We start from the raw sequence: 24,345 nt of genomic DNA on the forward strand, positions 1-24,345 counted from the left end.
CACAAGGCCTATCGCGTGTGAAACTTCACGTGCACCCCCAAATACACATACCCAGCTCGCACAGGGCCTATCGCGTGTAAAACTTCCTGCGCACCCCCAGAATACACGTGCCCCGCTTGCACAAGGCCTATCGCATGTGAAACTTCCTGCGCACTCCCCAAATACACGTACCCCACTCGCACAGGGCCTATCCCGTGTGAAACTTCCCGTGTACCCCCAGAATACACGTACACCGCTCGCACAAGGCCCATTGCATGTGAAACTTCACGTGCACCCCCAAATACACATACCCAGCTCGCACAGGGCCTATCGCGTGTAAAACTTCCTGCGCACCCCCAGAATACACGTGCCCCGCTTGCACAAGGCCTATCGCATGTGAAACTTCCTGCGCACTCCCCAAATACACGTACCCCACTCGCACAGGGCCTATCCCATGTGAAACTTCCCGTGTACCCCCAGAATACACGTACACCGCTCGCACAAGGCACATTGCATGTGAAACTTCCCGTGCACCCCCCAAATACACGTACCCCGCTCGCACAGGACCTATCGCGTGTGAAACTTCCCACGCACCCCCAAATACACGTACCCCGCTCGCACAGGGCCTATCACGTGTGAAACTTCCCGCGCACCCCCCCAATACACATACCCCACTCGCACAGGGCCTATCACGTGTGAAACTTCCCACGCACCCCCAAATACATGTACCCCGCTCGCCTAAGGCCTATCGCATATGAGAATCCCCGCACACCTCCCAAATACACGTACCCCGCTCGCACAGGGCCTATCGCGTGTGAAACTTCCCTGCACAGCCCCCAAATACACGTACCCCGCTTGCCCAAGGCCTATCGCGTGTGAGAATCCCTGCCCACCCCCAAATACACGTACCCCGCATGCACAGGGCCTATCGCATGTGAAACTTCCTGCGCACCCCCAGAATACACGTACCCCGCTCGCACAAGGCCTATCGCGTGTGAAACTTCACGTGCACCCCCCAAATACACATACCCAGCTCGCACAGGGCCTATCGTGTGTGAAACTTCCCACACACCCCCAGAATACACGTACCCCGCTTGCACAAGGCCTATCGCATGTGAAACTTCCTGCGCACCCCAGAATACACGTACCCCGCTCGCACAAGGCCTATCGCGTGTGAAACTTCACGTGCACCCTCCAAATACACATACCCAGCTCGCACAGGGCCTATCGTGTGTGAAACTTCCCATGCACCCCCAGAATACACGTACCCCGCTTGCACAAGGCCTACTGCATGTGAAACTTCCTGCGCACTCCTCAAATACACGTACCCCACTCGCACAGGGCCTATCGCGTGTGAAACTTCCCGTGTATCCCAAGAATGCACGTACACCGCTCGCACAAGGCCCATTGCGTGTGAAACTTCCCGTGCACCCCCCAAATGCACGTACCCCACTCGCACAGAGCCTATCGCGTATGAAACTTCCTGCGCACCCCCCAAATACACGTACCCCACTCGCCTAAGGCCTATCGCGTGTGAGAATCCCCGCACACACCCCAAATACACGTACCCCGCTCGCACAGGGCCTATCGCGTGTGAAACTTCCCGCGCACCCCCCAAATACACGTACCCCGCTCGCACAGGACCTATCGCGTGTGAAACTTCCCGCGCACCCCCCAAATACGCGTACCCCGCTCGCCCAAGGCCTATCGCGTGTGAGAATCCCTGCACGCCCCCCAAATACACGTACCCCGCTCGCACAGGGCCTATCGCGTGTGTAACTTCCTGCGCACCCCCAGAATACACGTACCCCGCTCGCACAACGCCTATCCCGTGTGAAACTTCCTGTGCACCCCCCAAATAAACGTAGGCAGCCCATCCACCCTCCCCATGCCCCACAGGCAGCCCATCCACCCTCCCCATCCCCCACAAGCAACCCATCCACCATCCCCCACAGGCAGCCCATACGACAGGGGGGACTTTTTCCATGCATATTACCTGGTGCGAGCAGGGTACGTGTATTCCGAGGGGTGCGCAGGGAGTTTTACACGCTATTGGCCTAGCGTGAGCTGAGTACGTGTATTCCGAGGGGTGCGCGTGGAGTTTTACACGCGATTGGCCTAGCGCGAGTGGGGTACGTGTATTCCAAGGGGTGCACGGGAAGTTTTACACGCTATTGGCCTAGCGCAAGCAGGGTACGTGTATTCCGAGGTGTGCGCGGGAAGTTTTCCACGCTATTGGCCTAGCGTGAGCAGGGTACGTGTATTCCGAAGGGTGAGCGGGAAGTTTTACACGCTATTGGCCTAGCGCGAGCGGGGTATGTGTATTCTGGGGCGTGCGCAGGGAGGTTTACACGCGTTTTCGTGGTTGCGGGGCTGTATACTGCGCCATGTACTTGATTTGTGCGCTGTTCATGGCGCACGGGGCGGGGTTGGGGTTTGTAACTGGCGCTGCTGCAGAGTCGCTGTGCCACTCTGCGCCACGGCTGGTTATGGATGTTGAAATCCATGAATACGCTGTGCGCCTAAATGTGTTTTGGCGCACGCGGCTAGCGCAGACTGCCGCACGTGCACACTGTGTGCCATCCGCGTGCGCCACTTGTGCGCTGATTTCTATGAATTACCCCCTGAGTGTGGATCACACATTTTAGGGTTTCTTTCCCAAGATGCCACCATTGCTCCTTTTTGAACAGCTATTTTCTTCCTCTAAGATTTTGGAGGATTAGAATTTCAGATTTCGCAGGGTTTATCTTAAGACCATTCTCGGCAACATACTTTTCCAGCGCAGACAATTTCCTTTGGAGTCCAATCGGGGTGACGTCCAGGAGAACTAAGTCGTCTGCATATAGAATCCAACCAAGATGATTCCCGTTCATTTTAGGAGGAAATGCAGACACTCCTCCCAGAGTCAGCCCGATATCTGATATAAACAAATTGAACAAAATAGAGTCCAAAGGGCACCCCTGATTGTCACCTCTGTAGGTCTTTATCGGAGCAGACAGGGTTCCAGCAAGATCAAGGTGAATTCTTATTTCCGTTCCCAAATGCAGTTCTTTCAACGCCAAGATCAGTTTCTTTGGACAATTCCATTGTTTCAATTTTGTCCACAGAAGCTCCCTGTCCACACTGTCAAAGGCATGCGCCAGATCGATGAATGCGAGATAGATCTTTGTCCCTTGCCGAATTGCCTCCATTTTCAAAAAGTTTGATGAGCAACAGGTTGAGCCCACATCCCATGCCCTTGACAAGCCCTGTTTGCCTTGGGTCATATGTAAAGGTGGTTTTGATCCAAGTTGTCAATTGCTGTTGAATTTGGGTGGCAAAAATCTTTCCAACGATGTCGAGGAGGACAATCGGGTGATAGTTTTTTGGCTCTAATCTTAGGCCTTTTTTTAATATAGGCACCACAATAGCACGCTTCCACGACGCGGGGGTTACACATTCGTTAATTATTGCAGTAAACAAGGTGCAAAAGTTAGTCCACTCATCAGCGGGCCGTGGGGCTCTAGAGGAGCCAATTTGGATGATGTTCAAGATATCTTCTTTCTCCATTCGGATATCCCACCGATTTAGATCCGGGAGTGTTCTTTTTTTATACCTGTACATATTCCTGAACCATTATTTTATGTGAAGAAGCTGTGTTATCACCTGACATAGTGTATGGACATTCCTTTGGGGGGGCTTGGGGAAAACACTGTACTTAAGAACCAGCCAGCATCACCTCCTGAGAGCTTAAGCCTCGGTTGCTCGTCCATAGCTACCAATTTAGAGAACCTCTTTCTGGGACTGCTCTGTGCCTTTGTCCCAATCATATAGAGGGCAGGAGTTATGTTATGTTATTTTGCATTTGTATAGCGCCTTATATACCATTGGTATGGTCTGACGGCGCTGGTAAGTTGAACACCCTTGGGAACCGAAGTTCGGGTCAGTAGAGAGAGTCCAAAGGTGTGTGTACGCACCAGGTATGTGTGCAGCTGGTGCGGAATTTGTGTAGTAGCTGCTTCATAGCGGTAGGTGTGGTGGTTGAGAGATTCTTACAATCTGTTTCAACACCACACTTTTTGATAAGCCAAGAATGGTACTCACGAATCTTCGGGCTTTATCAGGATGTTTGAAGAGTAGAGAGACGTCCCCCCGGGAGTCCAGAGACCGTGAGTAGTACTCTGTGCACCCAGGGGGCCACCCCCTGGGAAACCCTCGAGGGGAAGAAAACCCAGATCCAGACAGGTCCCGATTGATTGGAACGGAAGTTCGTATGATTAATGAAGGCGTAGAAAAATAACTTGCTGTACACTTGACGTCAGGAAGCGGAGCACGAATAATCCAAGGAAGATGCCTGGGAAACCCTGTTAATACCAGGAGAAGGAGAGCAGACTCACGAGAGACGTGACTCAGAGGAAGACGAGGAGAAGCACAAAGTGACAGCAGGAGGAGAGGAGCCGCGGTTGCGAGAGGCCGACGGCGGAAGGAGGAAAGAGGCTGAGAGAAGTAAGTGAACCAGAAACGGTGAGTACCGAAGTGGCCGCAGCCGAAGCGGAGTAAAGGATGCCGAGCAGGGCTAGGATTAGCTAGCACGGCAAGCCGTGTGGAAAAAAGAAACAGCGAACTGTCAAGATTGGCAGCCGCTGAGCGGAGAAAAAGGTGCTGCGAGCAGCTAGTACGGCAAGCCGTGTGGAAAAAAGAAACAGCGAACTGTCAGGGTTGGCAGCCGCTGAGCGGAGAAAAAGGTGCTGCGAGCAGCTAGTACGGCAAAAGCCGATCGAGGAAACAGAAACAGCGAACGGCCAAGATTGGCAGACGCTATAATGAGAAAGGTGCTGCGAGCAGCTAGCACGGCAACAGCCGAGCGGTGAAAGGTAGGGAAACACAGATGGAAAGCAATGCATACACGGGAGCGAGTAGCAACGCAGAGTGTTTTAGTGATTCTGGGTTTAAGTAGGAGTGATCAGGTGGAACTGAGTGCGAAACTAGACCTGCACCGTTAGGTAGTAGAAACGTGATCCAACAGACGCCATCTTGAATTCCACTGTGTGCGCCGATGATGGTGAATCTTCCAATGTTTCCAAAGAGTTCTAGGGGTTTTCCTAACAGTATGCCCTTCCCGTGGGGTGGAAGGTCCGGGTTTCCACGGTTGAGACCTGTGGAATCGGCGCACCAGTGTAGGTGCATGAACTGCAGACGCTGGTTCCCAAGTCCTGTCAGATGGTCCATAACCTTTCCAATCTATAAGATATTGAAGACTTCCCCGATGGTATCTGGAGTCCGCTATGGCCGATACTTCATATTCTTGTCCTTCAGAGGAGTCAATAGGCAATGGTTTGTTTCTTTCTTGTCTTTGGAACCTGTCTGAAACATTCGCCTTTAGTTGAGAGACGTGGAAAACATTATGTATCCTAGACCAAGAAGGAGGTAACTGAAGGCGATAGGCCACCTTCCCTACTGCCCCGGAAACTGTAAATGGACCAAAATATTTGGGGGACAGTTTATTAGGTATCAGTCTTTTTGGGAGGTATCGAGAGGACAACCATACCAAATCCCCTTGATGGTAAGTAGGTTCTTGGGTTCTTCGCTTGTCCGCCTGTTTTTTAGTCTTTTCTTGAGTTTCCTTGAGAGCTGTTCTAGCCAGGGCATGTCCAGACTGAATGTTGGCCACCAATTCTTCTACTGCAGGAGAGTTGGTAATTCTGGGAGGAGTGGTAGGGATTATTACAGGATGATATCCGTAGGTACAGTAGAAAGGAGACATTTTGGTAGCAGAATGTTGAGAATTATTGTATGCTATTTCCGCATAGGGTAGGAAGTCGTCCCAGTTGTCTTGGGTAGCAGAAATGAAGCATCTAAGGTATTGTTCCAAAGATTGGTTCAGCCTCTCTGTCTGACCGTTAGATTGTGGATGATATCCCGAGGTCAGATCTCGTTGTATTCCTAAGGATTGGCATAAATTCTTCCAAAATGTCGATATATATTGTGGTCCTCTATCGGAGATGATGTTTTTGGGGAGTCCATGCAATCGGAATATTGTCCTTAAGAAACAGGATGTCATCTGAGCTGCTGTTGGGAGTTTTTTCATGGGTATAAAGTGTGCCATCTTGGTCATTGAATCCACCGTCACCATTATAGTGGTATTATTATTTGAAGGTGGTAGATCTACAATGAAATCTGTAGAAATCTTTTCCCAAGGTTGGTCGGGTAGAGAGGGTTGGACCAGTTTTCCTACTGGGAGCCTTCTTGGTGTCTTTTCTTGCAGACATATGACGCACGACGAAACGTAGTCTTTAACGTCTGCAGATAAGGTGGGCCACCAAAAATGACGGCTGATTAGTTCTTGAGTGTTGGCTATTCCTCTGTGACCTGCTACTTTGTGATCGTGGCACATGTGTAATACTTGCTGTCTTAAGTTTCCTGTAGGTACAAACAGACTAGTGCCATAGTAATATAGACCATCTTCTTTCTGGAGCTGGTGGATCTGGATATCACTATCTTTTATGTCTTTTATTTGACTGCGGACATCTTGGAGAAATGAAGAGACTACAAAAACAAAAGTTGTGTGTGGAAATATCTTCTCCTTAATTGTACAGTCTTCTGTTTGTAGACTGCGAGACAAGGCATCAGCCATTTGGTTACAGGTGCCAGGAATGTGAGTAATTTGAAAGTCAAAAGAAGAGAAGAAATATGCCCATCGGGCTTGACGGCTGTTCTGGCATTCGAAATTCTGAAGGACTTTAAGGTTCCTGTGGTCAGTTCTGATAGTTACTGGATGTCTTGCTCCTACTAGAATATGTCTCCATTCTTGGCATGCCTTCTTAATGGCGAGTAATTCCTTTTCCAGAACCGTGTAGTTTTGTTCTGAGGACGTCAAGGTTTTCGACATATAGGCAATAGGATGCTCTTTACCGCTAAGAGAAGTCTGTTTCAAGACTGCTCCTATTGCAGAATGAGAAGCATCTGTCTCTAGAAGGAATGGTTTGGTTTGGTCCGGCAATCTAAGGATGGGAGCAGATGAAAATGCAGACTTTAATTCGTCGAAGGCTTGTTGTGTTTCCTTAGTCCACACATATTTCCTTCCTTTCTGTAGAAGTGTAGTCATTGGTTTGATGACTTTGGAGAAGTTGGGTATATATTTCCTGTAGAAATTCGCAAAGCCAACAAACCTTTGGATTTCTTTGACTCCTTGTGGAGCTTTCCAATGCAAAATGGCTTGTACCTTGTGGGGGTCCATGGAAGCCCCTTCTTTGGAAAGAATAAAGCCCAAATAAGGAATCTTTTCTTGATGAAACGAGCATTTCTCTAATTTGGCGAAAAGGTGGTTGTCTTGTAGGCGGTGTAGTACCTCTGAAACATGAGAAATGTGCTCTTGTAGATTGGTAGAAAAGATCAATATATCGTCAAGATATACGATCAGTGAATGAAGTAATAAATCCGAAAACAAGTGGTCTACGAATCTTTGGAATACTGATGGAGCATTAGCCAGGCCGAAAGGCATAACATGATATTCGTAATGCCCAAAAGGGGTGCGGAATGCCGTCTTCCACTCGTCTCCGCTTTTGATCCGAATTAAATGATAAGCGCCTCTCAGGTCCAGTTTGGTGAAAATGGAGGCACCCCTTACCGCTTCTAAAATATCCTGAATCAAAGGCAAAGGATATCGATCCTTGTAGGTGACCCTATTCAATCCCCTATAATCAATGCACGGTCTCAGTTCTTTGCAGTCTTTTTTCGGGATGAAAAACAAGGATGCTCCAGCTGGACTTTTTGATTCAGTGATAAGTCCGTTGCGTAGGTTTGTCTGAAGATATTCCTTCAGGGCCTCCTTTTCGGGATTAGATAGGGTGTACATCCTTCCAAATGGGATCTGGGCGTCTGGCAGGAGATATATACTGCAATCGTCTCTCCGATGAGGAGGCAGTTCCTTGAACTCCTCATTAGAGAATACTTTACTGTACTTGTGGTAACATTCCGGTAACAATTTCAGATTTAGCACTACTGCATTAGAGTTCTGAGAGATCTCAGGTGCCTGGGAGGTGTGTATTCCAGTAGTACCGTTATGCTGGCATGTGGAGGTACAGTATTCTGATCCCAAAAACATGGTTCCAGCTTTCCAATTGATATAGGGATTGTGTTTAGCCAACCAAGGTATTCCCAGGATTATCGGGTAGTGAGCTGCCTTAATGAGATCAAAGATCACTTCCTCTTCATGGGTAGATATCCTCATTGTGAGGACGGAGGTCCTTTGGCTTTTCCCTTCTTCCTTTCTAAATTCCTTTCTTGGATTCTATAATCCATCTGTAGAACGAGCGTAACCATCTCTGCAAGGTTATGCGGGCGAGGTACTCGAGACAGTTCGTCCTTCAAGTCTTCGTTTACGTTTCTCCTAAAAATAGTAATGAGAGCGTCATCTGCCCAGGCTGTTTCATGTGCCAGTTGCTTGAACTGAGTGATGTACGCCAGAATTTCCATTGTTCCTTGTTTCAGGTCTAAGAGGTTTTCTTGTGCAGATACCACTATTTCTCTGCGTCCAAACATGGCTTGTATGCTATTGGAGAATCCAGCAATAGAATCTAAGAGTTGATTGTTAGTGGTCACCAGGGGTGTGGCCCAAGCCAGAGCGCTCCCTGATAGGTTGGATATCATGAAGCTGACCTTGGACCGGTCGTTAGGAAAAAAGGCCGGTTTCAATGTAAATTGTACCGTACAAGAGTCGATGAATTCTTTTAGTTTTTTGGGATTGCCATCATATTTCCCCATAGGGAGGGGACCTGGAGGCAATTCGATTCTTGAGTGTACTACTTGACGAAGCATGGTGTTTTCATTGCGCAGGGTTTGCATCTCGGTATTGAGATTTTGTACAGCCGCTACCAGCTGCTGTATCTGTTGCTCCATGGCGTTGCTATCTCTTACAATCTGTTTCAACACCACACTTTTTGATAAGCCAAGAATGGTACTCACGAATCTTCGGGCTTTATCAGGATGTTTGAAGAGTAGAGAGACGTCCCCCCGGGAGTCCAGAGACCGTGAGTAGTACTCTGTGCACCCAGGGGGCCACCCCCTGGGAAACCCTCGAGGGGAAGAAAACCCAGATCCAGACAGGTCCCGATTGATTGGAACGGAAGTTCGTATGATTAATGAAGGCGTAGAAAAATAACTTGCTGTACACTTGACGTCAGGAAGCGGAGCACGAATAATCCAAGGAAGATGCCTGGGAAACCCTGTTAATACCAGGAGAAGGAGAGCAGACTCACGAGAGACGTGACTCAGAGGAAGACGAGGAGAAGCACAAAGTGACAGCAGGAGGAGAGGAGCCGCGGTTGCGAGAGGCCGACGGCGGAAGGAGGAAAGAGGCTGAGAGAAGTAAGTGAACCAGAAACGGTGAGTACCGAAGTGGCCGCAGCCGAAGCGGAGTAAAGGATGCCGAGCAGGGCTAGGATTAGCTAGCACGGCAAGCCGTGTGGAAAAAAGAAACAGCGAACTGTCAAGATTGGCAGCCGCTGAGCGGAGAAAAAGGTGCTGCGAGCAGCTAGTACGGCAAGCCGTGTGGAAAAAAGAAACAGCGAACTGTCAGGGTTGGCAGCCGCTGAGCGGAGAAAAAGGTGCTGCGAGCAGCTAGTACGGCAAAAGCCGATCGAGGAAACAGAAACAGCGAACGGCCAAGATTGGCAGACGCTATAATGAGAAAGGTGCTGCGAGCAGCTAGCACGGCAACAGCCGAGCGGTGAAAGGTAGGGAAACACAGATGGAAAGCAATGCATACACGGGAGCGAGTAGCAACGCAGAGTGTTTTAGTGATTCTGGGTTTAAGTAGGAGTGATCAGGTGGAACTGAGTGCGAAACTAGACCTGCACCGTTAGGTAGTAGAAACGTGATCCAACAGACGCCATCTTGAATTCCACTGTGTGCGCCGATGATGGTGAATCTTCCAATGTTTCCAAAGAGTTCTAGGGGTTTTCCTAACAGAGATCAGGAGTATGTGTTCGCTCTGGCAGGATTTATCCAGACCGAGTGTGGCTGCGTTAGGCCTGAGGAGAACGCCTGGCTGGGGGGGGGTGTAACCAGCAGTGTTGACATAGAGTAATGGGGAGTGAGCGGGAGATGTTGATATGAGAACAGTTATACCGAATGGTGTCATAGTATCTCTGTGTTCTAGATGAGTGGTGGTGTAAAGAAGAGAGAAAGCGTGGGGTGTGGTATGATGGAATATATGCTCTTTCTAATGTTCCCTGCATTCCAAGGCATATTATGTACGTCACGCAATTCTATGCAATCAAGTCCGTTCTATGCACTTTTATTCATTTCAGGCGTTCAAGATCAGGCGTTTCACTCATCCGCTCTGTACGCTCATCTGCTCTGTGCGCTCATCCGCTCTTTGCGCTCATCCAATCTACGCGCTCATCCAATCTACACGCTCCAGGAGTGCAGACACCCCCTCCAGTCTATACAGTATGCTTCACATGTTATGGTCTGTCTTGTTGGCCATGAATTATGGCCACCCTCTATCGCTGGGTGAACCTGTATCGCGAGTATCTGCACCTCCAAATCAGTCCGTTTAATGCTCTCTGTTTGGGTGTTCAAGGCATTCTGCGGACAGGAGCAAAAGGGCTGGGTCGTGCCGCCCTGGTTCTCCTTCCTTCACATTTAGAGTACCAATGATTTGGCGATAGGCGGCTTACGCCACCAAAGCGCCCAAACCAAAAAGGACGTTTTCCTTAGTTCGCCAACACCCATCCAATCCTGCCACGCTGGATTCTCCCCTGGTGCAATCACATGACCTGCATCAGCAAACACTTCCTGAATGTTCGGGTGTTTGGGCCTAACCTGTGAATTCTTTGTTTACTTTAACATTTTCTCAGTTCTTTTGATGACTTTCACAAAGGGATCGCTTTGATTAGATGGAAGGCAATTAACAGAAAGCAGGTTGAACACTCTCTGCCCTCCAATAGCTTCTTGTCGATTCATTAGGCCTTTTTTTCCTGCTGATGCCTTGGCTTCGTCTGTGTGTCTCTCGTTTCCCGGGGTTTGAAGGCAGGGCAGTGGAGGAGTCGGAGTGGCAGACCTCTCACCCGTTTAATTCCCCTTAGCGGGTATAAACAGATGACTTTGCTTCTGGCAGTTGAGGGTCCATTGATGTGTATGTGAGGGGACTGATTGCATGGCGGTAACACCCTCCAGAAGCGTGTGAGTTGGAAAGTATGGAGGGGCAGGTTGTTGCTTTTCTTATTCGGCTCGGATCAGGGCCACATCTAAGTGCTTCACTGACCCTCAGCACATACTAATAAACTAATCAATAAGGGCGCCCATGCTCAGTGTCTGATTGCTGTGAGCAGGAGATTCCATCCCTGTGGCTGCCTACTCTTCTGTGCAGTCCTCATGCAGTGGCTGATGTTCCCAAGCTTGACCACTGCACGCCACTGGATTGAGCCACTAGCGCTGCACAGGTACACACAGTTGTGAGTAGGCAACTCCTTTATTCTCTCTGCGCAATAATGCACCAATAGTCAACAGGTGTAAAAGTGTGAGGTGAGAGTACACAGATGAGAACACAGCACTGGGCCTGCCCTAGAGCTACCCCTTGTGATGAAATAGAATGAGGAACAGCGGCTTCTAAGCGCTATACCCAACCCTGCACTAATACTGGTGAAGCAGTGATCCGGCCATAAAGAGAGCACAGGCATAAAGTACATTGTATACTGGGAAAGGGTCAACCAGGTGTCCTTGAGGCATACTTGTGAGGTACAATTTCCATCTTGTGCTTAATTCTCCCCAGTGGGAACCGTTTTCCTCACTCACTCTTCCTTGCTCTGTGACTCCGAGAACCCTTTTCCGTTAACTTTGATGGAGTCTGCTTTCCTCCATCTTTTTCAATGGCATCTGTATTTTACTCATGCAGCACGCGGCACCCTCTGTTATTAGGCATTATCCATCACCTGTCCTAACCCCCAGGCGGAGCAGTCATTAATGGTATTGAACACCCTATCCGGTGAGGCAGCCCCCACAAGCTTTCCAAGTGCATGAAATGCAGGTGGAGACCTTTCTGCTATGGTGAAGAGCCCCGGGGTGGGGGCTTTCAGATAGGGGGCCTTGAGGATAAGAGGAAGCAGTGGCAGCAAGTCATTAGAGTGCTGCCAGCGTGTGCCACTGCTTGGCAATAGCCATCAGCCCCCAGCCCCCACGTCATGTGCGTGAAGAAGCTGCGTAATGACGTGCGCTCTCCTTTAGTGCGTGCTTCAATGGGATGCACGCTCAGGGCGATAAGCGACCAATGAGCGGGCAGGGCAGCCCTACGTGGAACGTCACGACGCCTCACAGTCCAGGCATTTTAGAAACACGTGCCTACGTCATGACGTCCTAAAGGCATTTTAGATATGCGAGGTTACGGCGTAACCCATTAAAAGCATTTAGAAAGTGTCGGCGAACTCTTAAATATGCACACAATGCTATCGGGTGTGACAGGGACTTTAAATGTGCGATTGATAGGAAGCGCTCGCGGCCTGATTCCCGACAGCAGCCACAGGTGGAAGTGCTCCCTCTGTAAGTAATGATTCCCTGGGGGGGGCAATGGCTGCAGAACTGATTCCCTGGGGGGGGGGGGCAAAGGCTGCAGATCTGCCACTTTCCATGGGTCTAAGGACCCCTTCTGTGGGTAATAACTGCAGGCGCAGTGTCTGTTCTACGGCCAGTGGCTGCAGATCCGGCACGTTCTCTTGCCCTAGTAAGGACCCTTCTGTGGGTAATAACTGCAGGCACAGTGTCTGTTCTAGGGCCAGTGGCTGCAGATCCGGCACGTTCTCTTGCCCTAGTAAGGACCCTTCTGTGGGTAATAACTGCAGGCACAGTGTCTGTTCTAGGGCCAGTGGCTGCAGATCCGGTACTGTCTCTGCCCCAAGGCCCCTTCTGTGGGTAATAACTGCAGGCACAGTGTCTGTTCTAGGGCCAGTGGCTGCAGATCCGGCACGTTCTCTTGCCCTAGTAAGGACCCTTCTGTGGGTAATAACTGCAGGCACAGTGTCTGTTCTAGGGCCAGTGGCTGCAGATCCGGTACTGTCTCTGCCCCCAAGGCCCCTTCTGTGGGTAATAACTGCAGACGCAGTGTCTGTACTACGGCCAGTGGCTGCAGATCCGGTACTGTCTCTGCCCCTAAGGCCCCTTCTGTGGGTAATAACTGCAAGCGCAGTGTCTGTTCTACGGCCAGTGGCTGCACATCCTGCACTTTCTCTGTCCCTAAGAACCCTTCTGTGGGTAAGAACTGCAGGCGCAGTGTCTGTTCTACGGCCAGTGGCTGCACATCCGGCACTTTCTCTGTCCCTAAGGACCCTTCTGTGGGTAAGAACTGCAGGCGCAGTGTCTGTTCTACGGCCAGTGGCTGCACATCCGGCACTTTCTCTGTCCCTAAGGACCCTTCTGTGGGTAAGAACTGCAGGCGCAGTGTCTGTTCTACGGCCAGTGGCTGCAGATCCGGTACTGTCTCTGCTCCCAAGGCCCCTTCTGTGGGTAATAACTGCAGGCGCAGTGTCTGTTCTAGGGCCAGTGGCTGCAGATCCGGTACTGTCTCTGCCCCAAGGCCCCTTCTGTGGGTAATAACTGCAGGCACAGTGTCTGTTCTAGGGCCAGTGGCTGCAGATCCGGCACGTTCTCTTGCCCTAGTAAGGACCCTTCTGTGGGTAATAACTGCAGGCACAGTGTCTGTTCTAGGGCCAGTGGCTGCAGATCCGGTACTGTCTCTGCCCCCAAGGCCCCTTCTGTGGGTAATAACTGCAGACGCAGTGTCTGTACTACGGCCAGTGGCTGCAGATCCGGTACTGTCTCTGCCCCTAAGGCCCCTTCTGTGGGTAATAACTGCAAGCGCAGTGTCTGTTCTACGGCCAGTGGCTGCACATCCTGCACTTTCTCTGTCCCTAAGAACCCTTCTGTGGGTAAGAACTGCAGGCGCAGTGTCTGTTCTACGGCCAGTGGCTGCACATCCGGCACTTTCTCTGTCCCTAAGGACCCTTCTGTGGGTAAGAACTGCAGGCGCAGTGTCTGTTCTACGGCCAGTGGCTGCAGATCCGGTACTGTCTCTGCTCCCAAGGCCCCTTCTGTGGGTAATAACTGCAGGCGCAGTGTCTGTTCTAGGGCCAATGGCAGCAGATCCGGCACGTTCTCTTGCCCTAGTAAGGACCCTTCTGTGGGTAATAACTGCAGGCGCAGTGTCTGTTCGATGACCAGTGGCTGAAGATCTGGCACTTTCTCTGGGTCTAAGGACCCTTCTGTGGATAACTGCAGGCACAGTGTCTCTTCTATGGCCAGTGACTGCAGATCCAGCACTTTCTCTTGCCCTAGTAAGGACCCTTCTGTGGGTAATAACTGCAGGCACAGTGTCTGTTCTACGGCCAGTGGCTGCAGATCCGGTACTGTCTCTGCCCCAAGGGGGGTAATAACTGCAGGCACAGTGTCTGCTCTAGGGCCAGTGGCTGCAGATCCGGTACTGTCTCTGCCCCCAAGGCCCCTTCTGTGGGTAATAACTGCAAGCGCAGTGTCTGTTCTACGGCCAGTGGCTGCAGATCTGGTACTGTATCTACCCCCAAGACCCCTTCTGTGGGTAATAACTGTAGGCGCAGTGTCTGTTCTACGGCCAGTGGCTGCACATCCACACTTTCTCTGTCCCCAAGGACCCTTCTGTGGGTAAGAACTGCAGGCGCAGTGTCTGTTCTACGGCCAGTGGCTGCACATCCGGCACTTTCTCTTTCCCTAAGGACCCTTCTGTGGGTAAGAACTGCAGGCGCAGTGTCTGTTCTACGGCCTGTGGCTGCACATCCGGCACTTTCTCTTTCCCTAAGGACCCTTCTGTGGCTAAGAACTGCAGGCGCAGTGTCTGTGTTACGGCCAGTGGCTGCAGATCCGGTACTGTCTCTGCCCCTAAGGTCCCTACTGTGGGTAATAACTGCAAGCGCAGTGTCTGTTCTATGGCCAGTGGCTGCACATCCGGCACTTTCTCTGTCCCTAAGAACCCTTCTGTGGGTAAGAACTGCAGGCGCAGTGTCTGTTCTACAGCCAGTGGCTGCACATCCGGCACTTTCTCTGTCCCTAAGGACCCTTCTGTGGGTAAGAACTGCAGGCGCAGTGTCTGTTCTAGGGCCAGTGGCTGCAGATCCGGTACTGTCTCTGCCCCAAGGCCCCTTCTGTGGGTAATAACTGCAGGCACAGTGTCTGTTCTAGGGCCAGTGGCTGCAGATCCGGCACGTTCTCTTGCCCTAGTAAGGACCCTTCTGTGGGTAATAACTGCAGGCACAGTGTCTGTTCTACAGCCAGTGGCTGCAGATCCGGCACTGTCTCTGCCCCAAGGCCCCTTCTGTGGGTAATAACTGCAGGCACAGTGTCTGTTCTAGGGCCAGTGGCTGCAGATCCGGTACTGTCTCTGCCCCAAGGCCCCTTCTGTGGGTAATAACTGCAGGCACAGTGTCTGTTCTAGGGCCAGTGGCTGCAGATCCGGCACGTTCTCTTGCCCTAGTAAGGACCCTTCTGTGGGTAATAACTGCAGGCACAGTGTCTGTTCTAGGGCCAGTGGCTGCAGATCCGGTACTGTCTCTGCCCCCAAGGCCCCTTCTGTGGGTAATAACTGCAGACGCAGTGTCTGTACTACGGCCAGTGGCTGCAGATCCGGTACTGTCTCTGCCCCTAAGGCCCCTTCTGTGGGTAATAACTGCAAGCGCAGTGTCTGTTCTACGGCCAGTGGCTGCACATCCTGCACTTTCTCTGTCCCTAAGAACCCTTCTGTGGGTAAGAACTGCAGGCGCAGTGTCTGTTCTACGGCCAGTGGCTGCACATCCGGCACTTTCTCTGTCCCTAAGGACCCTTCTGTGGGTAAGAACTGCAGGCGCAGTGTCTGTTCTACGGCCAGTGGCTGCAGATCCGGTACTGTCTCTGCTCCCAAGGCCCCTTCTGTGGGTAATAACTGCAGGCGCAGTGTCTGTTCTAGGGCCAATGGCAGCAGATCCGGCACGTTCTCTTGCCCTAGTAAGGACCCTTCTGTGGGTAATAACTGCAGGCGCAGTGTCTGTTCGATGACCAGTGGCTGAAGATCTGGCACTTTCTCTGGGTCTAAGGACCCTTCTGTGGATAACTGCAGGCACAGTGTCTCTTCTATGGCCAGTGACTGCAGATCCAGCACTTTCTCTTGCCCTAGTAAGGACCCTTCTGTGGGTAATAACTGCAGGCACAGTGTCTGTTCTACGGCCAGTGGCTGCAGATCCGGTACTGTCTCTGCCCCAAGGCCCCTTCTGTGGGTAATAACTGCAGGCACAGTGTCTGCTCTAGGGCCAGTGGCTGCAGATCCGGTACTGTCTCTGCCCCCAAGGCCCCTTCTGTGGGTAATAACTGCAAGCGCAGTGTCTGTTCTACGGCCAGTGGCTGCAGATCTGGTACTGTATCTACCCCCAAGACCCCTTCTGTGGGTAATAACTGCAGGCGCAGTGTCTGTTCTACGGCCAGTGGCTGCACATCCAGCACTTTCTCTGTCCCCAAGGACCCTTCTGTGGGTAAGAACTGCAGGCGCAGTGTCTGTTCTACGGCCAGTGGCTGCACATCCGGCACTTTCTCTTTCCCTAAGGACCCTTCTGTGGGTAAGAACTGCAGGCGCAGTGTCTGTTCTACGGCCTGTGGCTGCACATCCGGCACTTTCTCTTTCCCTAAGGACCCTTCTGTGGCTAAGAACTGCAGGCGCAGTGTCTGTGTTACGGCCAGTGGCTGCAGATCCGGTACTGTCTCTGCCCCTAAGGTCCCTACTGTGGGTAATAACTGCAAGCGCAGTGTCTGTTCTATGGCCAGTGGCTGCACATCCGGCACTTTCTCTGTCCCTAAGAACCCTTCTGTGGGTAAGAACTGCAGGCGCAGTGTCTGTTCTACAGCCAGTGGCTGCACATCCGGCACTTTCTCTGTCCCTAAGGACCCTTCTGTGGGTAAGAACTGCAGGCGCAGTGTCTGTTCTACGGCCAGTGGCTGCAGATCCGGTACTGTCTCTGCTCCCAAGGCCCCTTCTGTGGGTAATAACTGCAGGCGCAGTGTCTGTTCTACGGCCAGTGGCTGCAGATCCGGTACTGTCTCTGCCCCTACGGCCCCTTCTGTGGGTAATAACTGCAAGCGCAGTGTCTGTTCTAGGGCCAGTGGCTGCAGATCCGGTACTGTCTCTACCCCCAAGGCCCCTTCTGTGGGTAATAACTGCAGGCGCAGTGTCTGTTCTACGGCCAGTGGCTGCACATCCGGCACTTTCTATGTCCCTAAGGACCCTTCTGTGGGTAAGAACTGCAGGCGCAGTGTCTGTTCTACGGCCAGTGGCTGCACATCCAGCACTTTCTCTTTCCCTAAGGACCCTTCTGTGGGTAAGAACTGCAGGCGCAGTGTCTGTTCTACGGCCAGTGGCTGCACATCCGGCACTTTCTCTGTCCCTAAGGACCCTTCTGTGGGTAAGAACTGCAGGCGCAGTGTCTGTTCTACGGCCAGTGGCTGCACATCCGGCACTTTCTCTGTCCCTAAGGACCCTTCTGTGGGTAAGAACTGCAGGCGCAGTGTCTGTTCTACGGCCAGTGGCTGCAGATCCGGTACTGTCTCTGCTCCCAAGGCCCCTTCTGTGGGTAATAACTGCAGGCACAGTGTCTGTTCTAGGGCCAAAGGCAGCAGATCCGGCACGTCCTCTTGCCCTAGTAAGGACCCTTCTGTGGGTAATAACTGCAGGCGCAGTGTCTGTTCGATGACCAGTGGCTGAAGATCTGGCACTTTCTCTGGGTCTAAGGACCCTTCTGTGGATAACTGCAGGCACAGTGTCTGTTCTATGGCCAGTGACTGCAGATCCAGCACTTTCTCTTGCCCTAGTAAGGACCCTTCTGTGGGTAATAACTGCAGGCACAGTGTCTGTTCTACGGCCAGTGGCTGCAGATCCGGTACTGTCTCTGCCCCAAGGCCCCTTCTGTGGGTAATAACTGCAGGCACAGTGTCTGTTCTAGGGCCAGTGGCTGCAGATCCGGTACTGTCTCTGCCCCCAAGGCCCCTTCTGTGGGTAATAACTGCAGACGCAGTGTCTGTACTATGGCCAGTGGCTGCAGATCCGGTACTGTCTCTGCCCCTAAGGCCCCTTCTGTGGGTAATAACTGCAAGCGCAGTGTCTGTTCTACGGCCAGTGGCTGCACATCCGGCACTTTCTCTGTCCCTAAGAACCCTTCTGTGGGTAAGAACTGCAGGCGCAGTGTCTGTTCTACGGCCAGTGGCTGCAGATCCGGTACTGTCTCTGCTCCCAAGGCCCCTTCTGTGGGTAATAACTGCAGGCGCAGTGTCTGTTCTAGGGCCAATGGCAGCAGATCCGGCACGTTCTCTTGCCCTAGTAAGGACCCTTCTGTGGGTAATAACTGCAGGCGCAGTGTCTGTTCGATGACCAGGGGCTGAAGATCTGGCACTTTCTCTGGGTCTAAGGACCCTTCTGTGGATAACTGCAGGCACAGTGTCTGTTCTATGGCCAGTGACTGCAGATCCAGCACTTTCTCTTGCCCTAGTAAGGACCCTTCTGTGGGTAATAACTGCAGGCACAGTGTCTGTTCTACGGCCAGTGGCTGCAGATCCGGTACTGTCTCTGCCCCAAGGCCCCTTCTGTGGGTAATAACCTCAGGCACAGTGTCTGCTCTAGGGCCAGTGGCTGCAGATCCGGTACTGTCTCTGCCCCCAAGGCCCCTTCTGTGGGTAATAACTGCAGGCGCAGTGTCTGTTCTACGGCCAGTGGCTGCAGATCCGGTACTGTCTCTGCCCCTAAGGCCCCTTCTGTGGGTAATAACTGCAAGCGCAGTGTCTGTTCTACGGCCAGTGGCTGCAGATCCGGTACTGTCTCTACCCCCAAGACCCCTTCTGTGGGTAATAACTGCAGGCGCAGTGTCTGTTCTACGGCCAGTGGCTGCACATCCAGCACTTTCTCTGTCCCCAAGGACCCTTCTGTGGGTAAGAACTGCAGGCGCAGTGTCTGTTCTACGGCCTGTGGCTGCACATCCGGCACTTTCTCTTTCCCTAAGGACCCTTCTGTGGCTAAGAACTGCAGGCGCAGTGTCTGTGTTACGGCCAGTGGCTGCAGATCCGGTACTGTCTCTGCCCCTATGGTCCCTACTGTGGGTAATAACTGCAAGCGCAGTGTCTTTTCTATGGCCAGTGGCTGCACATCCGGCACTTTCTCTGTCCCTAAGGACCCTTCTGTGGGTAAGAACTGCAGGCGCAGTATCTGTTCTACAGCCAGTGGCTGCACATCCGGCACTTTCTCTGTCCCTAAGGACCCTTCTGTGGGTAAGAACTGCAGGCGCAGTGTCTGTTCTACGGCCAGTGGCTGCAGATCCGGTACTGTCTCTGCTCCCAAGGCCCCTTCTGTGGGTAATAACTGCAGGCGCAGTGTCTGTTCTACGGCCAGTGGCTGCAGATCCGGTACTGTCTCTGCCCCTACGGCCCCTTCTGTGGGTAATAACTGCAAGCGCAGTGTCTGTTCTAGGGCCAGTGGCTGCAGATCCGGTACTGTCTCTACCCCCAAGGCCCCTTCTGTGGGTAATAACTGCAGGCGCAGTGTCTGTTCTATGGCCAGTGGCTGCACATCCGGCACTTTCTATGTCCCTAAGGACCCTTCTGTGGGTAAGAACTGCAGGCGCAGTGTCTGTTCTACGGCCAGTGGCTGCACATCCAGCACTTTCTCTTTCCCTAAGGACCCTTCTGTGGGTAAGAACTGCAGGCGCAGTGTCTGTTCTACGGCCAGTGGCTGCACATCCGGCACTTTCTCTGTCCCTAAGGACCCTTCTGTGGGTAAGAACTGCAGGCGCAGTGTCTGTTCTACGGCCAGTGGCTGCACATCCGGCACTTTCTCTGTCCCTAAGGACCCTTCTGTGGGTAAGAACTGCAGGCGCAGTGTCTGTTCTACGGCCAGTGGCTGCAGATCCGGTACTGTCTCTGCTCCCAAGGCCCCTTCTGTGGGTAATAACTGCAGGCGCAGTGTCTGTTCTAGGGCCAAAGGCAGCAGATCCGGCACGTTCTCTTGCCCTAGTAAGGACCCTTCTGTGGGTAATAACTGCAGGCGCAGTGTCTGTTCGATGACCAGTGGCTGAAGATCTGGCACTTTCTCTGGGTCTAAGGACCCTTCTGTGGATAACTGCAGGCACAGTGTCTGTTCTATGGCCAGTGACTGCAGATCCAGCACTTTCTCTTGCCCTAGTAAGGACCCTTCTGTGGGTAATAACTGCAGGCACAGTGTCTGTTCTACGGCCAATGGCTGCAGATCCGGTACTGTCTCTGCCCCAAGGCCCCTTCTGTGGGTAATAACTGCAGGCACAGTGTCTGTTCTAGGGCCAATGGCAGCAGATCCGGCACTTTCTCTGGGTCTAAGGACCCCTCTGTGAGTAATAACTGCAGGCACAGTGTCTGTTCTAGGGCCAGTGGCTGCAGATCCGGCACTTTCTCTGTCCCTAAGGACCCTTCTGTGGGTAATAACTGCAGGTACAGTGTCTGTTCTAGGGCCAGTGGCTGCAGATCCGGCACTTTCTCTGTCCCTAAGGACCCTTCTGTGGGTAAGAACTTTAGGCGCAGTGTCTGTTCTAAGGCCAATGGCTGCAGATCCGGCACTGTCTCTGTCCCTAAGGACCCTTCTGTGGGTAATAACTGCAGGTGCAGTGTCTGTTCCAGGTCTAATGGCTGCAGACAGATAAATGGCAGCAGACACTGCCATCTCTAGCGCTAATCACATCCTCTGGGTGCAGCGAGTGAGTGCAGACACAATACCTGCTTTGGGGTTACAGTACATACCTGCTAATCCACTACACCTGACAATACCTGCCCTGTGGCAAATAATTCCAGACCCAGTACCGGATCTAGTATACCGATTCCAGACACAGTACCTGCCCTGGAACTAATGACGTTTGATGCCGTACCTGCTAATCCATTACATACGACAGAATACCTGCCCTGGGTCTTATAACCACAGACCCAATACCTGCTCTGCGAGAATGATGGGATGCACAGTACGTACTCTGAGGCTAACGATTCCAGTCACAGTATCTGCTGTGCAGCTGTCAAGACTTGATGGTCGTGTAGGCGATGATACCTCTGTCCCCAAGTTCCACTCGAACAAACAGTAATTATACTGTCCGAGCAGCCCTTGAGACCACAGGTGTTGAATGTCGTCAACCAGAACCAGGAAATGCCGGAAGATGTTTCCCCTGACCACTGTAAGGCAAACACGTGGGTTAGATAACAATTACACCCTGTGCACAATCCTAAATGTTTAACTATAAGGAGCTTACCCTGAGTGGTTGTCTGGAATGTGATGTAGGTGTCTGTCTTGAGGGCCGACAGGGTTGACGACAAGGTTGAAGCTTGGCAAACGTCTGATGGACGGAATCAACACCTGATGCGGAACCTGGTACTGTGAGGCAAACAAAGTACGTGATGCAAAGAGTTCAAACCAAAGGATAATCCAATTGCAGTCCAGGAGAAAAGCCAAGGTCGGGTCCAGGGGGAGCAGTTCAAGACAAGGTACCAAACAAGGGAAATCCAAGAGGCAGTCCGTGGGAATAGCCGAGGTCAAAAACCAGGAAGAAGCAGATCCATGCGAGATACAAGAGCAGCGTCCGTAGTCCAACCAAGATCAGCTGTGAAGCGTGGATGGAAGTTCGCGCGTCACTTTTGAATGCTCGCTCCAGTGATCACGTGACTCACACACGTGATAGGCGTACACGCGATTGGACGCGTGGAGGAACGTCCAAGCGTCGGCAGCGGAGACGCGGAATGCTTATGGCACGTCTCCACGGCAACCGCCAATGCAGGAATAGAGAGCGATGCATACCCCAGCGTCGCAGAGTTCGGCCAGCCCCCTGTCGGCAAACCTGAAGGCGAGAGTGTGCAATGGTGCGTATGATGCCTTGTGGTGTACAAAGATTCTGCCGGGATGCAATAGGGGGGCTTGTGGATATGGATGGGGGCGTGACAGAGCCCCCCCTCAAAGGCCCACGACCCCGTGGGCACGAAGGTTTCTCCCTGTGGAACCGAGCCACCAACAATGGAGCATGGACGTCAGGAGACGGAACCCAGGACCGTTCCTCCGGACCATAGCCCAACCAATCAACCAGGTACTGCAACTGTCCCCTGACAACCCGGGATCCCAAAACAGCGCTAACCTCATATTCCTCCTGGGAGGCCAGCGGAACAGGACCGGGAGTGGACGATATGCGAGTGGCATCAGGGCAGGGTTTGAGAAGGGATGTGTGAAAAACAGGGTGCAGCCTCCACGAAGCGGGGACAGCAAGACGGTAAGCAACCGGATTCAGGACTTTGGAGACCCTATATGGGCCGACGAAACGGGGTAGTAGCTTACGCGAACCCGGTATGCGCAGGTGACGCGTAGACAACCACACCCGATCGCCCGGTGAGTATGAAGGGGCCTCCTTTCTCCTTTTGTTAGCGGCTGTCCGCATCGACTCTTGTGCTTCTCGGAGATGGACAAGGGTTTGAGCATGTACAGAAGCGAGATCCCGGGCACAGTCATTTGCCGCCGGATTCCCAGTCTGTAGGGAAAAGTCAGAATCAGAAAAAGGGAGAGTACGTGGATGTTGGCCATAGAGTGAGTAAAAAGGAGAGAACCCAGTGGATGAATGCATGGTGTTGTTGTAGGCAAATTCTGCGTAATGTAGGGAATCAAGCCAGGTGTGTTGAAACTGTAAGGCTAAACAACGTAGGTATTGTTCCAGGGCCTGGTGTACTCTTTCGGTCTGACCATCGCTTTCGGGATGGTAGGCCGATGAGAAACGTGCGTCAATACCCAGCAGTTTGGTAAGGGCCACCCAGAAACGTGACGTGAACTGTGTTCCACGGTCTGACACAATGACACATGGCAGGCCGAACATACAGAAAACAGACCTGAAGAACATTTGAGCCGAAGAAGGAGCGGTGGGGATACCTTTACATGGTATAAAGCGGGCCATTTTGGTATATGAGTCCACTACTACCCAAACTGTGTCAAAACCTCGAATACGTGGTAATTCAGTTATCAAATCCATGGACACCGTATGCCAAGGTTTTGGGGGTATAGGCAGGGGCTGTAGTAATCCCAATGGATGGCCTCTCTGTGTTTTGCACTGTGCGCATATAGAGCAAGTGTTGACATAAGACTCCACATCTCGTCGCATCGATGGCCACCAGCACCAGCGTTTCAACAATTCCAGGGTTCGTCGTTGACCTGGGTGACCATTGATGAGAGCATTATGGGACCACTCCAAAGCCTGGTTACGTATATCAGTGGTGGGTAGGAATAGCTTCCCTTGAACAAAAGGCAAGCCGTCTTGTATGTCAGGATCCCAGTCAGCTAGTATCTGGGGACGTTGTGCAACCCATTGTCGAATAGCAGTCAACATAGGTGGGGGTGGTGTGCAAGCACAAACTACATGGCCTTCGCCTAGAAGCATTTCAGGATAAGAAGGAAGGGGTACCCCCCCTGGTGAACGAGACAAGGCGTTGGCTTTTTCATGGATCGTCCCAGGTCTATGCTTGACAATTAAATCATAGGCAGAAAAGAAAAGGTGCCAACGAACTTGTCTACTGTTAACACATTTCAATGACGCTAGGTCCTGTAGATTTTTGTGGTCAGTGTAGACAGTAGTTTGGTGCTTTGCTCCCAGGAGATGATGTTTCCAGACCAGCAAAGCATCCCTGATAGCTAGGAGCTCTTTTTCGGTGACCGTATAGTGTGTCTCGGTCGGTGTGAATTTCCTGGAATGGTAGGCCACCGGGTGTAGCGCTCCGGTGGAAGGACATGATTGGGACAGAATGGCTCCCAAAGCAAACGAGGAGGCATCTGCTTCCACCACATACAGGAGTTCTGGGTCCGGGTGTTGCAGGACAGGAGCCGTGGTGAACGAGGTTTTGAGGGTATCAAAGGCTACCTGATGTTTAGAGGTCCAGTCAAACAACACCGCGGGACTGGTCAATGCGGTTAGGGGTGCCACAATGGAAGAGAAATTCGCAATGAATCTCTGATAAAAGTTAGCAAACCCCAAAAAAGACTGCAATTGTTTCACAGTGACAGGGATCGGCCAGTCTATGATAGCTCGGACCTTGGATTGGTTCATAGTCAGCCCTCCAGGGGATATATGAAACCCCAGGAATTCGACTGTGTGAAATAGGCATTTCTCAGGTTTGGCATATAAGAAATGTTGCCTAAGTCGTGTGAGTACTTCCCTAACATGAAGGACATGCTCGGCCATAGTCTGGGAAAAGATTAGTATGTCATCTAGATATACTACGACATATATGTCCAGAATATCATTGAATATGTCGTTTACAAACCGTTGAAAAGTGGCAGGGGCATTACAAAGGCCAAAAGGCATCACCATATACTCATAC

At 51.9% G+C, this 24,345-nt stretch overlaps 1 protein-coding gene across 1 annotated transcript in view; it reads left to right on the forward strand.

Annotated features, from left to right (window-relative positions):
* Positions 1-12,385: 12,385 nt before the first annotated feature.
* The window catches only part of LOC138452920 (zinc finger protein 182-like), a 54,047-nt gene continuing 42,087 nt past the window's right edge, over positions 12,386-24,345 (forward strand). The window contains exon 1 of the mRNA XM_069605269.1: positions 12,386-12,498. The gene's annotated coding sequence lies outside the window, so the exon portion shown is untranslated. The remainder of the gene's footprint in view (positions 12,499-24,345) is intronic.

This window comes from Ambystoma mexicanum, chromosome 4p, assembly GCF_040938575.1.
Source record: "Ambystoma mexicanum isolate Mex_15411 chromosome 4p, UKY_AmexF1_1, whole genome shotgun sequence".
NCBI lineage: Eukaryota > Metazoa > Chordata > Amphibia > Caudata > Ambystomatidae > Ambystoma > Ambystoma mexicanum.